Raw genomic sequence first — 18,153 nt, forward strand, 5'->3', positions numbered from 1 at the left:
TTTGAATGAGATTTGGAACACACTGCAAAATAATGTATGTTCACTTGGATGTGTTGTTTCTACCAACTGTCCCACTCGGTCTCCTTTCTTTTTTGAAAATACTTGTTTCGAGGAAAAATTTTGTGGTTTGGAGGGAGTAATAAACACAGCATTGGCACAGATTTGCATGTGCAGATGCTGGGTTTCTTCTGTAGCAGGCTGAGAGATCAGAAGCACAGTCATCAGGCAGTATGAATAAGAAAGCCTGTGAAACAGGTATGATTACAAAGGAAAATGTTAAAAGAGGAGTCCAAGATAACAGATGGTTATGATAGAGCAGAAAATGAGTAAACAAAAGTTGTGAAGGAGTCTCTCAAGGGACAGGGTATTCAGTGAAGAGCAGTGAAGTGCAATGCAGACTCAAGGAAAAAAGAAAGCAAGAGGAAAGCCAAGACTTTAAGCTTTGCCAGGCAGTATTCACTGCAGATGAAATTAATTGCACTGAAAGGAAACTGATGTCAGTAGAGAACTCAAGAGATTATTCATTAATTGAAGACATTAGACAAATCAGCTCTTGCAAATGAGCAGTTCAGAGCACTGTCAGACCATCAGCTTCTTAAACAGTTGATATACAGTGGTCCTCAAGAAAATGGGAGAGTCAGGTGAAGGTGCTGAAGGAAAGAGCAGAGAAGCACATATGAGTCAGAAGTACTGCGGAAAGGGCTGCACAGAAAAACAAGAAAGACGATTTCAGTAAAACTCCTGCCAGATCATGCAGGAAAAAAAATGCATTTTGGCTTCCCAGGCTGTGACACAAGAAAGTGCTCACCTGAGACTGGATCTCTGAACCATCCTCAGTGCTTTTTGCTATTTTACCTCTGAGCCACATTCAACACTTGATTGTTACCAAGTTTTTTCAAGCCTGATCATGAAGTAATTTCTTGAGGTATGTGCAAAGCTGCTTTGAAGTCAGTAGAGCACTACGAGCATCTGCTCATATACATGGTACTGGGACCACACTGACACTGACCATGACTACTTTGCAGACTTCTTATAAGATGCCGCTCAAGCACATAAAAAGCCTTTTTGCTTTCTATTTTTAAATTAGTAAAAGACAAATCTAAACTATTTCTGAAGTTTATGGTTCTTGCATGGTGTGGAAAAAGTCATGGACTTGATGGATTTAGTTATCCTGTTAGAAATATTTATGATATTTGGGAGTTAAAGGTAAAATTTTCACATAATTTATTGGATTAGACTTCATTGCAAAGGTTGTAGCTCAATATTGTTATAGTTCTGCAATTTCAAGTGTTTTTCTTCACCTGAATAGAGAAGCCCAATGGTATCAGACATGCTGGTGGCTTCTGAGGCAGGAATCAAAACACTTGACAAGTGAAAAAGCTTCCAAGTTCTTGGAGCTGAAACTTTTCAGTTTATGCCGAGTGACAGTTTTCACAGTCCTAAGGCAACATGTACCATCACACAACCTTCCCTGACAGATACTAATTTAGCTAAGGTTGTCCAAAGAGATAAACACAAACCAGGGTCTTATGAAAATCGGGTTAAGCCAAGTTGGAAAAAGAATTTAGGTGAAATGGAAGAAATACCTAGACAATGTCTCTACCTCCTGAAACAAAACTTCACAAGAGGAAGTAGAGCACATCATCCTTAAGTGATGTAAATATTGCACAAATCACGCCATGCTAGTAATTAGTTAACTGTTGAGAATTACTCATTTGAACGTGTAGGTTTACATATTAATAAATACTAACCTAAAATCTGACTCTGAAGCCATCACTGATAACAACAACATGTGAAAGAGAAAAAATGAATAAATAGGCTTTCAAATTTGGATCTGCTTGCTGCTACCCCAGAGTTCCTGTGTGCCCAGTCAACTTTTGTGCATCATTTTTTTTATTAGATGATGATACAGGCTTATAAAGTTTCCAGAGTTTTATGCCTGCTGGAAAACTGAGCTTGTATGTGGACCTGTAGTTCTTTATTTTCCCTTTGCCTGAGGTAGGTTTAGAGATGAACCTTTTTCCCTCCCTCCAGAAGCCCCAAGATGTATTTCTTTCACACAGAAATTCAGTCTGTTAACATGTAAGGAAGTAGAACCTTGTGGTCCAAGAGCAATTCCTATCCCTGTCCAACCCTACATGCCTGCCTTCACCTACACACACATACACAACCATCCTCATTTGTTTGAGCACTATACTTTCCATTTTGTATGCATTTGGTGGTGTGTAAATGCAGGAGCAGATATGACTGAGATACAGCACAGAGATTTTGCAGAACTATCTGTTATATTGCACAAGAAATGAATAGAATTATACAAAACAAAAAACGCTGTTTGCCTTCCCCAGCTTTGGAAATTTTTCCTTTTGATCACTGTTTGCCAGGGAATTTGTGGGCCTTTAAAGTATTCAGGGACCTTCACTGACATAGCTTTGCCTTCTGCATCTCTTCTTTCTTGAAAACAGCTGGCAAGATAAGCTCTTCCTGATAACCAAGGGTCATCAAGGTTTAGTAACCTTCTATGGATACCCTTGCAACATCACTGCTTGCAGCTGCAGCTGAACGTGGAATGTGGAGGCAATTAAGATAGCAGAAGGAGCGACTGGGCTAACAAACAAAATGGGAGCCTGGTGGATGTTAAAGGTGCTCACACAGAGCCCATAACCTCCTCAGCACGGCTCACAAGTTGCACTGTCCCCAACCAGCAACAGGTGAGACGCGCTCCTGCAGCTGCGGCAGCCGGCACTCGCGCTCGCCGCGAGGAGAGCACAAACAGCAACGGAGCCACACCAGCCACAGCCGGGCAAACCCCGCTTCCTTCAGCTGTGGTGGTGGGGAAAGGGGGGGGTTAACTTCATGTATTACTTTGAAGTTTTGTTTTTAATCTGAACGAGCCCCTCAACAGTATGAGCAGGTGCAGGATGACAGGCTCAGAGCGAGCTACCAGGGCTGGTGTAACACATCTGTAGGGATCTCCAGAGCTCAGCCCTGCAGCTCCCAGGCTCTGCAGGAGCCTCCACCGCCCCTGACACCACTCAGGATCAAGCCCCTGCTACTGAACTGCTGCATTCACAGCAGGAGCTGTGTTTTCAAGGTGGCATATTTTCTCATTTGCTTTGTTTCTTCAGTTCAAAAACATTAACTTGAATTTTGGCAAATTTTCAGTGAAGAGCAGGACTGACTGTTGTTGCAAAAAGGAATATGCGAGACTCGTCTCCCTGGGCACATTCCAAATATTTAGATTTTGCCTTTTACAGTCCACTTCTGTTGTCAGATACAGCCTCATTGTTCTAGCAGCAGCCAGAAATACAAGACGGCCTAGAGTTCAAAGCAGGGGAAAAATCAATGCACAGATTTCATTTTATCACACATAAACAATGGTTGGCTGAATTTGCTTCCACCTAGCAGCCTGCAGCCCAAACACAGTATTTATAGACTAATTCACATTTATTTTTAGATTGGCTAACTATTCATTGAACAGGGAGGAAATACCTGAGCAAAGGAGCAAGAGACTTGGATCACAGAACTGCACCTATTAGATAGGGCAGGCGAAATGTTGACAGTCACAGTCACTAACAGTGAAGGAAAATGTGAACACAGAGTTCTTAACTGGGACAAACATTCAGCACCGAATTATAGTTATCATATTATTTGTTTACAGCACTTCTGTTCCTAACTTATACTTATTCAGCTGATGACCTCAAAAATAAATCAATTACTTAAGCAAAACTTAGCTTTAACACTAATGAGCCTTTTTCTAAAAGGAAGTAGCTGCAGAGGACTGTGGTGTCACTAAGTCCTCATTTGTCACTGCCCCCCAATTCACCAGTGCAGTTCTCCAAGCTTAGCTGCACTCTTATGCTGAAATTGCCAGAGATAGCTTCAGGACTCACATGGGAGCAAGAGTGTCAGCACTGTAAATAATCCCCAGGGGATCCTGGCTATGGAAGGGAAGAAACTAGGTGCTGATCAAGTAAGAAGGGCTGAGACCTGGAAAGGGGATGGGGACATGTTTTTGGTGGAAGAAATAGAATTTCCTTAAGATTGTGAGGTTCTCTGAAGAAGGTATTTTTACCACTTTTTTATCTTAAATGCTGTTACTCACTGGGCTATGAACAACCCCACTGCTGACATCTAAGCTGAGAACACAGCAGCATTGCTACCATCAACTGTACCCCAGCACAGGAAGCAGCAAGTGGCCATTCAGTACATCAGGTCGGCTCAATATTTGGAGAATTCATTGCCTGTGCTTCCAGAAGAAACATGACTCAGATACATGTGACCAAGAGCATCTGCATAGGAATTGGAGGCAGATGTTTGCTAGCAGGAAAAGCACACACTTTAGAAGCAACGAGCTCCATTGAAAAGGTGGGTCTTTGGGTTTCTGGAGGAAACAATCTTCTTTGACTACTCCCGGGTTATTGCTGTAATTGCAAATACGGAATTACAGTTGCAGTGTCATGCAAACTAGAAAGCACATTAGAAGAAAACAATTGTTACTTTCTGTGATTCCTTTTAAACAGAATATGCTGGGTGTTCAGAATACTAAGTTAATACAGTGTAAGTCATCTAGAATGACACATGATGTTAAAATACAGAACGCTGTAACTGAACTTCTTTGTTATTTGTTTGTTTGAAACACAGAAACTGTCCTTTCTTCAAGTCTAAATTCTCTGGTCACAGCCACAGTAAGGCAGCCAAGCTATTATAATGAAAAATTCCCTTTCACTGTATAAGCACTCTTAATTTTTAACTTAAGCTTTGCTCTGGTATCCCTAAGTCTGCAGGTACGCTATCTATGAGATACTGAAATTCTATAGTAAAAGGCTGAAGTAAAAACCTACTGAAATGTAGATAAAGCAAGTAAACCATTTGGGGGGGATATATGCTTTTTTCGTGTAACTGTACATTTGTGTGGGGTTATATCATCTTATAATCTGTAACTTTTTTCTCCAATTTTTTTCCCGAAACATAATACTACAAATGATGCAGCCTGCTCTCTATAGCTCTTGTACAGCCTCCACAATTTTGAGCTGCCTAATGATTGTTCACTACCTGTTAGTGGATTTGGCTAGATTAATTTTTTTTTCTGTTCTTGCTGCTATTAGTTTGATAAATACAACTGAGAAAATGCAATATTGAAATATTGATTCCTTATGTATTTTTAAAATAGGAAGGTAAAATGCAGCTGTAGTTTCAGAGCATCCTGTTTCATGGCCTTAACTAGCCCTACTCCTTTAACTGTGTTAAGAATGGGTATAGTCAGCTGTATGTATTGTTATTCTTCTGTAGGTAACATAAAAATTTGTCACCAGAGAAAATTGTGGAAAGCAGAACTATTCATGGACAGTAGTTCTCCACTTAGTTTCAAACAGAAACTTGCCTGAATCACTGCCTTAAACTTCATTTTCATGAGATTAATGTTATGAGGGATCAGCTTGATCTGAGCTTTATCCCCAGAAACCATCTCACACTTCTGTATAATGAAAATCATCTTTTTGCTTGTTCAGGTCTGAGCTTGTTGTGCCCAGCAGTAGCCTCCTGTCAGTGAGCAAAGATCATGTCCAATGGAGTCATCAAAGACAGCACTTCTTGGGTACCCAGTCAAGGCAAATGCAGGTATTTCCCTATCTCTCCTGGGAGCTTTGCATCTTACTATAACAACACCAATGATTTCTCCACAGAAGTTCCCTCCAGTTACAAATACAGACCAGGCTATTGGACCATTAGAAGAAAATAACATTCCTTGCTTATTTTGTTACGTTCCATGAAAATCTGTGAGATTTGGCAGCTGCTTTCTACAGTTGACATCCTGCAGCTTCATTACGACTATCTGGTATTAGTTCACCAGTAAAAATACTTTTTTTTCACACACAGTCTCCTCTTCTGTCAATGATGAATGCCAGCTACCTTCTCCTTCATTGCTGACTTCTCTATTCTTTTCTTTCTCTTCTGAAACATCACTACTACTATGGAACAAGAACTCAGCAATGATTTCAACACTACTGGAAGCAAAGAAGCTGAATCATGTTATATGAACAAGCAGATACCCCTTACTTTTACAACAGCACTAACTTCTCATTGTGGAAGTTGTGGAATCTTTGGCTTTAATGTCACAAGAGAAACTCCAAAGGGCACAGATGGTGTCACTTCCTGTAGGTGAAAAACTGATGGATCTTCATCTTAAACCCACATCGGCCTGACGGGTTAACAGGATGCTGTTTGAAGTCTTGCATTTAGTCCTCTCTCCTGATCTGTTTTTTTATTCTCTGAGGAAAGTGAGGTTTGCTTATTGGCATATCCCAGGCACTTGAGTTTTATTCTGCTTTTTACATAATAAGTTCTTTGTCCAGAAAGCAAAGAAATGGGATGACTATAGCTTTTGTTCCAATGCCTGGGCTGAGTTTTGGGCCATTAAGACTCTTTCCAATTGTAAGATCTTATTCCCTCAGGGTTTTTTATGTAATGGGTGATAAAGGAGTTGGAAAGCAAATTTATTACCTCTTTCTTAAAGGCTTTCCTTTCCATCCTTGACAGTGCTAAGGGGACCTTTACTGCTGAAGCTATTGGATTTCTCTTGAGTGTCTTATTACTTGGTGTCGTTAACAAGATAAGTTATCCTTTCCCAAATCTCCTCCTCCTGTTCACTTTCAAGGGTCATGTTTTTGCATGGCTTCAATGTTAATGTGGAGAAAGTTCCCACTAAGCATAAGGAAACTCTACAGGCCATGTTGGATTAAGAGTGCACTTACTGGTCATGGATCTTCATGTATCTTTTCTGTGGGTATCAGATAGTACAGACAGCCAAAAACTTCCAGTGAGCCAAAAAGAACTGGAGCCGCTTTTACGTCATGTGATACTCCTTTCTTTCACCCAGGTTTCTGTCTCTGTTTTCAGTTTGGAAACCCAGCATTGTGCCCAGAGTTCACGTTCCCTGTGGGGACAAGTTCTGATGACTTCACAGTTTCATAGTGACATTGAGCAACAGCTGACATCTATCTGCACAGGCTGCAGCCATTTCTATTTCCAGACTGTCTTTATTCTGCTTAGTTAACAATGATACAGCAAATTCCTAATTCACTACCAAGAGTGAATGAAAAAGACCAGTCTTTTAAAAAGACTGGGGAAGAAAGAAATCAGTTTTCTACTTTCTAAGGGTATTGCTACCTTCTATGTTTACAGGGATCATCTGGATTATTCAAGGAGTGAAGATATTTAGGGAAATACCAAATCTGCACCCATTTTCCCATGCATTAGTGTAGCAATGAGGAGCGATCATACAGATGAAAAGGGAACAACTATGCTGCAGGGAGATTTCAGCCTTCCCGAGTCTAGGATGCAAGTATAAAGTAAACAGATCTGCCACTTTATTTGTGGAAAAATGAGGATTGCCCTGATTAAAAAAAAAAATAAAAAATTAACAGCCTTTATGAAGGTGAGAGGATTCACCTCTTTGCACATACAGCACAGACAGAGTCACACAAACCTTTTGCCTACCTCTCACCCTGGCTATCCCCACTCAGGAAGGCTGATGGAGTAGGACCAGATGATGGCCACAGGTCAGAGCAGCTAGGACACACCTCATGGTCTGGCCTTTTGCTTCCATTTGCTGTCAGCAGAGAAACTGGACTGTGCTTCATCAGTGCTCAATTACTCACATGTTTGTGGTGAAACTAAAAAGAATCCCAAAGCCCCCAAGTGAAGTGAAAGTCCCTCTTCCCTCAGCCTCAACTCACACATATGAAAATACAGAATCTTTCAGACACAGAGTTAAGACTCTCATGTTTCAACATTTGCTTTTCTTGCATCATGCATTGTTCTAGTGACAGTACAAAAACATTTTAAAATCACATTTTTAACTAACTAGAACAACACCAATACGGCTTTCTAGTAGCCCAATCATGCAGAGGCCAAAAAATCTAATGCCCACACTTCTAAAATGCCACATTTTTGAAAGTACTGTGTCTTGAAAACTTGTAATAGATTTTTTTTCATTACTGTAATAATGGTTGCTTTGCTTTCAGAAGGACAAAGCAACATAATTCAAATGGATGGAATTATAGAGACTGAGACTTCCAAAGTGGCCAACAGAAGGCAAGCATGTCTCTTCCAGCGCTCTCAATACAGTCTGCATGCTTCTGTCTTTGAAAGGATTTTCATATCACAACAGCAGCTTTGGAATTTGGAATGCTGGGATAAAAAGGGAAGGTATTTTATGATTTTAGATTTTCCTAAATCAGGGCCAATGGCAATGACAAGATGATCAGCTTTGATTTATCATTAGTATGCAAAACAGAAAAAATTAACAGATCAGCTGTCCTGTGAACAACAATAAAAGGGCATTAGCAAACCCTTTCAAATTTTGTTTAACATGTATAATTGAATGAATTTCTTTATGAAAAGGAATATATATTGTCTTCTCTCATTATGTTCTATTGAGCAACTCCATCCCCGAGCTCATCCTTCCTCTGTCCCATCCCCTGCCCCCCGCTCGTTCTGCTGGAGCAGAAAATGAACAGAGCTCCGTTTGTTCACCAGTGCCAGCAGCAGCAGAGGCAGCAGTGTCAGCCCCGCAGAAGCAGCCCCCTGCCTCTGTGTCCCTGGCTGAGGGGACATCTTGCCTTTTTGGGAATCATTCCTATGGAAGAACAGGGTTTGTGAAGGTCTCAAGTAAGCAATGACCTGTTTTAAAGAAGGTAGAAATATTGGAAAAAAAAATTTTAGAACCACAGCATATTCAGATTAAGAAGTTTTTACAACGTTCCCTTCACAAAGGGAATGGAAACTACTTGCAGGGGTGTAGGCTTCCATCATTTGTGGTGCTCCAGGCACACCTGCAATAGCATGACTTTCATTAAGGTGATCTTAAAAACAAGTTGTTCAGCTTTTCTGACTCTGCTCTTTCCAGAGTCTCATTCTTCTGGTACCTGGGAGCCTTCCTCATTTCCAGCTTAAAAGCACTCATTGTCTGTGCACAGTCATATGTTGTTACTCAATTTCCTCTTGTTTGCAGGTAGGTACCATCTTTCCATCAGAAAACATGATCCCGTCTCCCTCACAGACAAACACCTAAATCACCCTCCACCTTTCTTTGCTGGGCTACAGAATCCAAAACCTTTTGGCTTCACCTTCTCAAATAAGATGATGAAAAAAAAAATGGAGAAATTAATAGCTGGAGCTTCTTTTGCCTAATCTTTTGAACAAGTTTGAACTGACCTGCCCTAAGTATGTATGGCCATAACTGACCACTGTATCCCAGGTGAAATCTCACTTGCAGCATGCATTACCTCTACTAGGGGACAGGTCATCAGATAAATCCTCCAAGACCTTCTATCTTCTGATCTTTATGTTACCCTCATAACTCCTCTTTCCCCCCCAGAAAACAGGAGACCTTTGTGGTTATACTTCAGGCAGCTTGCAACACCTGTGTAGGGAAACATCAATCTGTATTCATTAGGAGACAACTCTGCTTCAGCAACATTAAAGGTTTGCAATGTGAACTTTTAAGAGTGCTAGGCAAGCCAAAACCTATATGCTGCTGGAGCTGTTATTTCACTAACTTGTTTACTCAGAATACTTTCTCCTAGTTGCATGTTTTGAGTCCTCCCATTATACAGTTGTCCTCTGTGCTTCTGCTTTATATTTTTCCTTGTTACCAGCCTCTGTAGAAACACTATCAGCAATATCTGTAAGGTAGGGAGATTTTCAGAAAGAGTCTTAAGATCAGTGTTGGCTCAGCACAAGTTTAATTTAGAGCATGTGATGGATCTGACTCACACTGTGCTATTCATGCCATCCATCCCTAATTTGGAACAAGCCCAGTAGTTTAGTTATGACCTGAAAATGTCTCAAGACAAATTATATATAGCATTTTAAAAATATTTATAATGTTAAAAATGGTCATGAACATCAAAGTCCCTCAAGGGACGCACAGGTTCATAATGGGGACATTTCTGTCTGAAGTCTACAGTGAGCACCTTCACAACACCTGGATCTCTCTGCACCTTATATTCATGCCCATGTAAAACTGACTGAGCTTGACATACTTCTCCCAGGTTTCCTCAAAGGATTGTCTTTGAAAGAATACACCAAACAGCAGAAGTACTGTCTGATCCAATAGGGGCTTTGTTAAGATTAGATCCTCCCAGCACTCCAACATCTTTATCTCAGGCCACGCAGGTAAGAAAACATTCCTAGTCAGCCACAGCAATGAGACCTAACAGCAGGATGAACAGGCATGTGGGGAATGCAGGCAATGTTATTTCTGTCTGTGATCCAGCAATTGGCTTTAAGACTTAGTGAGAATAATCACTCCGACCTTGGTTTGTAGATTCTTTGGAAAAAGCCACCAATGAGGACACCAGGCATTTATCATGTGCCATCAGACATCAGCACGGAGGGACAAAAATTCCACTGCTTCTACATGGCCTCATGCTGAGCAAGAATTCAAAACAAGCCACCTGAGTGAGGATGAGAGGGAGCCACAGGTCAAGTGGAGAAGCAGTCACAGCCATGCCTTGCCAGCACTGTTCCATGCCACTCCTAGAGAAAAAGTATCTGAGGCAGACTGACCCGGACCTGTCTCTGACATGGTGGGATGTGAAAGCAGGAACACATACAGAAGGGTAGCATGCTGCCTGGCACCACAGCTGCATGTCTGGAGGATGAAGGAGCAAGCACAGACCCTCTGCTAAATAAAAGCCTTGCAGCTTTACAAAGCTCACATTCTTCATTTGAAGTCTGGCTGTCTCATATGAGATAAATACCTGTACATCAGCTGAAGTGAGGCCTACATTTAAAGCCCACAAACACAAAGAAGATTTCTAATTAAGCATTTCTCTTGCTGAACCAGGCCTCTTGCTTGCAAGGAAGGAATCTGTTGGGGGCAGGCAGTGGGCACCTTGCTGCCGAACTTACTGAGGGCTGCTTGTCTGCAAATAGCAAAGGGATGTGCCTTGGAGGCAGCCTGTGGACAGGCACAGAAAAGGAAAAGCAGAGGAGACAGAAGAGAAGCAGGTATTTGAAGCTTACAGAGTACTGTGGACTAAAAAAACAGCAGTAAATAGGAGGCAGGATGACGAGGTGAAGGGACAGGAGCTGTCCAGGGCCACCAACTAGAGCAGTGCACAGGAGGCCCCAGCCAAGGGCTGAAACAAAAAAAATCCCTTGTCTTAAATAAATATGTATAAACAAAGAGCCAAAAACAGACAGTAAAATATGAGATTGATGATGTTTGATCCTTCAGGGTTCAGCTTGGCAGGCTGCAGATGCCAGACTGTTGGTTATGGTGCTGCATCACTGCACTGCCACGCAGGGATTCAGTGGAAGACAAAAAAAGGATCGAATTGAGGGCAGCTCCCTATTTTTATATCCTGTTTCTTTCTCAATGGTTGTTTTCTTTCTTTCACAAAGGAATTGCAAAACAAAGGGATATACACAGAAGATTTGAGGTTATAGGATCTTATCTGGTCGAAACAGAAAGAAGGAAAGTGTAGAGGTATTTGATTCTAAATGTCAAGAGGCAATAAAGGCACTATTCTTCATGGAAAGTAAACGAGAGACACTCATGCTGGCAGTTGCCTTTGAAACCAACTCCCTGAAGTTGCAATAGTAACATCTTGCAAAACAGCTACTAATCCTTTCCTGCAGTTGTTCCAGCCTTTCTGTGCATCCCTCACCCCTATGCTACCTCAACAGCAAAGTAGAACAGTGCTTAGGGTTCCCTAATGCCCTAAGTGTGTTAAGAGTGAAAAAAACCAAAACAACAAACTCAAATATCCTCTGTTCTGGCTGCAGACAGAACTACTTCCCTGTCCAGCCAATGCGCTTATTTCTTGTCATAGCACTCCATACTCAGAGTTCTCAAGAGACTGTATTCATATCTAATGGTTTCATATGCTGCTACTATTGTCCGTTCTTGAAAAAAGGTCAGGGCTATTAGTGAGCCATATTTTTTCCTCTATTTATTTCTACAGTTAAGCACAGGTTATCCTTTATCACCAGCTGGACGAGTATTGATTTAACATTCTTCTCAATGCTGGTCTCAATACAGAAACTGACGGCCTTCTCATTAAGCTAAACTTGCACTGGCATGCCTCCTTTGTCTACTTTAGACTTCCAGCAGAATGACGGAGGAAAAAGTTTCTAGTTTGTTATTCTGCAAGATATTAGTGATAAAATGATGGCCCCACAGTTGCTTTGATGGAGCATTTCAGCCCTTCTAGGGCAGTGAAAAGCTTTCATGACCCAGGACTTCTGGGATGTGGTAGTATTTCTAAACCAAGGATGTCAGGGCTTTCAGACAGCTTGATCTAAACCCCTTTCTTACCACTCATTCCCCCTTTCAAATCTCTGGATGCACACAGAATACAACAGACCCCACATCTGGAGATTACTGCAAGTGTGACCAAACCCTTGGAGCTCAAAGTCACAAATATGTAACTTCACATGAGGTTTCCCTGGCAAAGTCCCGAGGCAATGATTGTGCCTTCGTTAGCTATTTTCTCCTCAGTGATGCAACCACCCACAGAGTAGTAGGAGCTTGCAGCTGACAAAAATGGCATGCTGTGATTTGGAAAAGCTAGCCCAAAATGACACTGGCCTTTTCTGGACAGTGACTCAAAGCTCACCAACAGGTCAAGCCTAGAAAATGTCAAGCAGGATACCTGCTGGGATTTATCATGAATTTACATAAAGAGAAAAACACTGGTCTCTGCACAGTATTAACAGAAAAAACCCACCCTACTTATGTATTAGATCCAGAAGGCAGTGCTGACGAAAGCTCTTCCCAAGCCCATTACAATGCTGGAGCATGTCCTAACCAGCAGACCGTTGACTGCATCTCAGAAAGCTCATATAAGAACAAGACTGAATGCTGAAAGGTCGTCATGCTTTCATGCTTTGAAATAAAACACTCTGAAGCAAAATCACTGCCCACAAGTATATAAAGAACAGTGGTGCAGTGATCAGGACTGCTCTCAAGGTCACATTTCGAAAAGATAAAATCCATGTACAAAATCACGGATTCAAAAACAAAACAGCATTTGCACGTGCAGCATGTAACCAGAGATGGCTCAAACTATAAGCCACAAGTAAGGTACATGAGCAGTTACAGCCCGTCTCATTATTTTCTTGAGCATTTATTTAGTCTTGCATATAAGTCAGTAGTAATCAGGACAGTACTTTAGCACCACTTGGTGTGCAATTCCCCTATAAAGAATTGCACAACACACCTGCTCACAACACACCATGTACATGTGCATGTGTGTCTTAAAGAGGCATGTGAAAAATGTGTTTACCTGTGTCAAAAAAGAAGCTTTCAGTGGATGACTGCCTTTGGTGTTTTAATGTGCTGAAAAATGTTGTGCAGTTTTTCTTCCTCTTTTAAAGTGAATGCTTAAGATTGCAAAATCGTTATGACCCAACATAACTACAGGGGAAGCTGACAGTGCTGTCACACTGAATTTGGAGGCCCACATTGCCTGCTGTTATGTGCTACTAAATGCAGAGAAAAATGACCAGAGATGTCAAGTACATCACCTGGCATTTTCACTTCTTTTGGGCAGAGTTGGTGGCTGGTTTGAACTCATCTTCTTAGCTGGCCTCTCAGGCTGAGTGGGTTGCAAATAATTCTAATGTTCAAAGTCATCTCCAAAATGCCACAGTGGAGGAGGAAGGGGGATGGACTGATGGAATAAATTACCCAAGCCAGTGGCAGGATGAGGGCAAAATGGATGGACAATCCTGGTAGCAATCAGGAGGAGGTGCTGCACTGCAGCTTCAGTCTGGTAACAAAGCCACAGAGATGTCTGCGTAACTCATACACTCCAGCACCCATGGGACAACCAAGCAATAGACCCGAAGAACTGAACTGGAAAGGCAGTAAGAAAGGGTGAGAAAGGTCAAGAAAGGGTCCAGGGCTGTGGGCACACATATGGGACCACAGGATTGAAATGTCCCCTGTGCTTGCCAAGACTTGTCTCACAACAGCTTATGCCTTTAAAAACCTCAGCAAGCCTCCAGCTAAAAAGCAAAGTTAAGATCTCCCTTTCTTCCACACTGAGGACATCTCAACACTGTACTTCTCTCATACTGGAAAGGTTCCTGCATTTTGATAAGCTCATTTTGTTTGGATTTTTCCCCTCAGCTCTGCCAGGGAGACCCTAACACAATGTGTTGCTCACTCGGGTAGCAAAGGGCACGCTGCCTCCGGTGAATGCTTCTAAAAGGAACAAGACAAGGACTCACAGAAAATACTTCTACTAGTTAGGTAGCTCTGGTTTCTCCCCCTAGCAAGGGCTCTCTGTATGCTGAATCTGGGAGGCAGCAAGTGAAAAACAGAGTGCTGTGAGAAAAGTGTATCATGACCACCAATTATTAATAAAAGAAATTCCTCACCTCTGAGTTGCAGGTTTTTCACACTTCACCTTGGTAAGAGCCTATACCTACAGTGCCCTTCTAGAGCGCACTGAATACCTTTGAGGAGGATGTGGTTCTCAAGCTCAGAAAATGTGGTCTTCAGGCTTGACCCACCATGTACAGCACTGAATGCCTTTGAGGAGGATGTGGTTCTCAAGCTCAGAAAGTGTGGTCTTCAGGCTTGACTCACCATGTACAGCACTTTACAGTGATCACAACACTTTTTTTCAGTAACTCACTGAATCTGAGCCCATGTAAAACACCACCACCACCACCTAATGCTATCTAAAGGTCAGCACTCTTTGTGCCACATTTTAGAAGGAAGTGAGAGAGAGAAAAACTTCTGCTATTTAATTGGAAAATCATCTAGAAATCCTTTCAGTTTAAACTGTGTTTACCACCCCAATCTTTCTACCACCCCTGCCCACATTCTTCTCCGCAGCAGTGACCTAGCCAACCTCGTTTCCCCTTTGCTCTTCTTCATGACCACACCACAGTTCATACTGCAGATGGTTATCAAACTCCCTTTCCTGTCCAGGCTATAAATGCTTCACTTCTATAATCTTTCTTCTTGCATAACTGACATTTTTTCCCCTCTCAACAACCAAAAATGTGAAGTGTCTTCCCACCCCGTGATGCTGCTAACAATTTGTTTTCTCTTCAAATGGTCTAAAGGTTTTTTAATTGGTGAGATGCTGACAGAAGAAATGGCAATGATGGACTTGCTCAAGTATCTGTCTTCCACCTGCAGGACAGCAGTTTTGAGATCAAAGGCTGACAAATTCTAGCAGCAAAATGGTATGCTGATGGAAGGAAAGCCTTTGCCTTGAGGAGCAAAGATGGATCAGGGATGGATCAGAGGCTACCTCACCTTAACTACCCATAGCTACAGGAACAGCAGCTACTGTATACTAACACAGAGGTTACAAAAATGAGATATTGGTCACTGGTATGCTGCAGAAGGAAGGAGGGGTGAGTAGGGAGTGAACAGGAAAAAGAGCCCAATAAAATATAGACATAAACCCTGCATTTTCAGGAAAGTAGATGTCAAACACGATCTTTAATAAAACAAGGGAGGAACATTAGGTGATGCAGTTGCATGCCTTATACCTACACAAGCTGCACGTCTGACTTGAAGAAGGAAAAAATCAGTCCCGGCTGACAGGCACCACTGCATTCTTCAGCCAGTGCAGGCAATAATCAATGCCAGCACATTAAAGCTCAGGGGCAGCCTGCATCTGACTTCATTCACTAATTTAAGAGCAAAACACAGGTAAGAAGGCCAGGAGACAGACCATTTCCCAGCCAAAAGTGTTTCAAATGTATTTGTCAGTAAACAGACTGGCACTTCTTGGTTCAGTGAGCTTTCAGCCCCACAGAACGCTGTACCTTAGGGAATGTTTATAAGGAGTTGGAAACAGGTAATGAAAAAATATAAAATCACATATGCTCTCCAGCTCCTGTGCACATGAATTTTCTCTGCACTCCACTGAAAATTTTCTGGGCTGTAAAAATTGAAAAGGATTGAAAAAAACTGCCTTAACAATGCAGAAATACTATGTGAAGCAAAACACTTGAAAATAAGTAGTGTCTTGCAATTTATTCACTTCCCACACTAAAAGCTGAACTCTTGCTGAACCACTACATCAGTAAAGCAAATCTGGACCTGTTGGGCAACAGTGACCACCCTTTCTCCAACAGTAACACTCCAGCCAGAATGGGAACAGTGAATTTTTTGCATCATCTTTGGGAAAATAATTAAAATGGCACTTGAGATTTCACGCCCTTGTGGCACTTATTTTTCAACAAACTGTTCCTTACTCTCCAGTATTTTTCCTTTGTCCTTTTTTAGAATGCTCTTGCAAAGGCTGTGGAAATCAATGTGCTATTGCAAGTAACAATGCTCTACTTCAGCCCTCTTTGGAACAAAATGCACATTTACACCTGGAATTATTCTTAGTTAATGTTTCACGAAGGCTCTTTTATTCTGCATTACATCAGGAGGGAACTCATCAAGAAAATGTGCATGTGCAGAAAAACTCTAGAGCAAGGTAGTGACATCCTGTGGGAAATCTGCAAGAGAGGTGATACCATTGAGGAGACAGGACACGGGAAAACTGGAGAGCTCTGCTGCTTCTGAAGTGTACAGGTCATTTATATTTCTTATGGTGGTTCTTTTAAATCATCTATCTAATGCTTATCTGAGAAGTGGTGGTACCTAAAACCACAGCTACAGCAATATCATGTCAGTAGACAATCAAGCAAGCAGAAAGAAGTGCAATATGATGATCTAATTGCATATTAACATTCCTGTTTCCCTCACCCCACAATCCATAGGTTTCCAAGTACAAGCATGAGGTAGCAATGGCTGATTAAAATAGCTTGTTAAAATATAAGATAGTTACAAATTACCCCTTTTTTTAAAAAGAAACACATGTTCTGATATGTCATTTGAACTGGAATTGAGCTCAGCAGTAATATCTGTTATTTAAAAACATCACAGATTTCTCAAAGTAGCTGCAAAGCAAAATCTGTTTGGAATTGCTCAGTTTTATGCATGGAGTTTTCTGCATGAGCTGGCAGATATATTTAAATTTTCTATTTATACAGCAACTTACATCCATGTTTTACAAATATGAAGGAATATACTTTGTAATCGCCTCGTGAAACACATCACTATTTTAGAACTGACAAAACTCACACAAGGAGAAATGTCTAAGATCAAGATAGGAATAGATAGAATCTGCACTTTCAGAGCTGGAGCCTTGAGTGTATGCCTTCTTTGAAAATAAAAAGACACTTTATCTTTAGTCATAAGATTGGCCATGTCATATAAGCCTTTGTATACAACCAAGTTCTTCAGGCAGCAGCAAAATGAGCAATGATTAAAAAGAAATCAGTTCAGACCGAAGCAAACGTAAAGAGAAATCAGCTTTCTTGGTTTTGGAAAAAGGCAGCAAAATGAAATAAACAAGAAAAGCCCCAAAACAAAGCAAATGGTCACAATCAAAAGTTTTACTTCAGGGATTTCTCAACATGATGCAGAATACAGTGGTTCAAACCCCTTTCAAAATTTCAGTTTTGAACCCAGGTTTTAAAATTAGGCTTGGGGTATTTTCAACTCCTGATTTCAATTCCTGATGCTGTCTTAGTCTTCTGGATTTTCACTGGCATAGGGAGGAGAAGCCAATTTCCCTATCTCTGAAATAAGCATGAGAAGTATTTGGTTACCCCTTGCACCTTTTTCAGTGGATATCCAATCATATTGTGACTGAAGTATCTCCAGTGAGGGCTCTCCGGCCTAGAGACTGGGAACTGTGACTGCTTGGCAAAGTTGTAAATGTTCCTTGTGTCCCACTGCACGAGTTAGTCTTCTGGTAGAGAGAATCATTTCCACCCCACAGACCTCCAAGTTTTATTTTTTAGCAGCCTGGTGGGCAAGTATCTCTGAACTTAAAATTTTGAGATTAATTAAATTACTTCATTAAAAAGTGGCTAGTTGGTGCTGCATGGAGTTGTTTTTCCCCCCCTTCCTTCCAACCTGTCCTGTAGAGAGAGGAAATAAACTCTCTCTACAGCTCTACAGATAGCAGACATGCTTACTGGTTATCAGCAAGTACAAAACCTGCCCGTTTTTAACAGTGAAGCATAAGAAAGTCCATAGGAGTCCTTAGAGCCAAGCTGACACAGCCATGGGAGGTGGGAGGCAGGAAATTGGATGGTTTTGAGAAGGAAGGA

General features: G+C 41.4%; 1 protein-coding gene and 1 long non-coding RNA gene across 4 annotated transcripts in view; one reads left to right on the forward strand and one right to left on the reverse strand.

Annotated features, from left to right (window-relative positions):
* The window catches only part of ANKH (ANKH inorganic pyrophosphate transport regulator), a 97,869-nt gene that overhangs the window by 73,337 nt on the left and 6,379 nt on the right, over window positions 1-18,153 (reverse strand). The window lies entirely within an intron of this gene.
* On the forward strand, window positions 3,865-11,152 carry LOC134562574 (uncharacterized). Of its 3 annotated transcripts, none has more exons than XR_010083207.1 (4): window positions 3,865-4,365; window positions 5,508-5,616; window positions 8,022-8,205; window positions 10,328-11,152. It is a non-coding gene; the product is annotated as an uncharacterized LOC134562574 (long non-coding RNA). The 3 variants fall into 3 exon arrangements; XR_010083208.1 differs by lacking the exon at window positions 10,328-11,152 and adding an exon at window positions 10,053-10,292; XR_010083206.1 differs by lacking the exon at window positions 10,328-11,152 and having other exon boundaries at window positions 8,022-8,443.

Source organism: Prinia subflava, chromosome 1 (assembly GCF_021018805.1).
Source record: "Prinia subflava isolate CZ2003 ecotype Zambia chromosome 1, Cam_Psub_1.2, whole genome shotgun sequence".
In the NCBI taxonomy this organism is placed as follows: domain Eukaryota; kingdom Metazoa; phylum Chordata; class Aves; order Passeriformes; family Cisticolidae; genus Prinia; species Prinia subflava.